This window comes from Sinocyclocheilus grahami, unplaced genomic scaffold (genome assembly GCF_001515645.1).
Source record: "Sinocyclocheilus grahami isolate Dianchi unplaced genomic scaffold, SAMN03320097.WGS_v1.1 scaffold1128.1, whole genome shotgun sequence".
Classification (NCBI taxonomy): Eukaryota; Metazoa; Chordata; class Actinopteri; order Cypriniformes; family Cyprinidae; genus Sinocyclocheilus; species Sinocyclocheilus grahami.
Genome location: NW_015506307.1, coordinates 338,172 through 338,821, shown reverse-complemented (window position 1 = coordinate 338,821; position 650 = coordinate 338,172). Strand labels below are relative to the sequence as shown.

The 650-nt window shown below is 38.6% G+C and overlaps 1 protein-coding gene across 4 annotated transcripts in view; it reads left to right on the top strand.

Annotated features, from left to right (window-relative positions):
• LOC107567104 (gastrula zinc finger protein XlCGF7.1-like) overlaps positions 1-650 on the top strand; it is a 358,002-nt gene that overhangs the window by 176,714 nt on the left and 180,638 nt on the right. The window lies entirely within an intron of this gene.

Below are 650 nucleotides of genomic sequence, written 5' to 3'. Positions count from 1 at the left end.
CATCTCAGGGGGACTCAAAGCATGACAGCAACATCTTCTGTCTGGCTGTGTTATTGAGCAGCACTCTGGTCTACAACAGTCGAGGGACGATTGACAACAGGGCTGTAGAGGAGCTACAGTATCCTTCCAATAAGCTAGATACCTATTAATCTCATAGCTTAATATAATACCTTATTAATTAGCTGATGCTTCATTCAAAGTGTTTTATTAAGGAGTACAAATTCAACACAAGTTTGTTGTCAAAGATGTCACAAGGTGATGCACATATTTTTCATTGCCAGGTGCAACTACAGTCAGTCATGAGGAAATGCAATGTTTTTTTTGTTTGTTTGTTTCTGAGAAATGTGCAAAAAGAAAAAGAAAAATGAGGGTGTGACTGCTTCCTTAATAACTAGGTGTGGTGATACTGAAAGGTATTTAAGCACTGGTGCTGTAAACTTGCATAGTACTTCATGGAATGACTTGTTTGTGTAGTTAGAATATGCATCATGATTTGTTGTTTGACAGCTGCTTTGTGTTCATGCCTGAACAAAATGTCAGATATGTTACTGAACTAACAGAGTGCATCAAGGTCAAATCATCAAATAATGAAGCTGATGATTCGGGCGAGTTTGTGAAGTTCTTCCCTAGTTTCATCTGGGCTGTGAGGG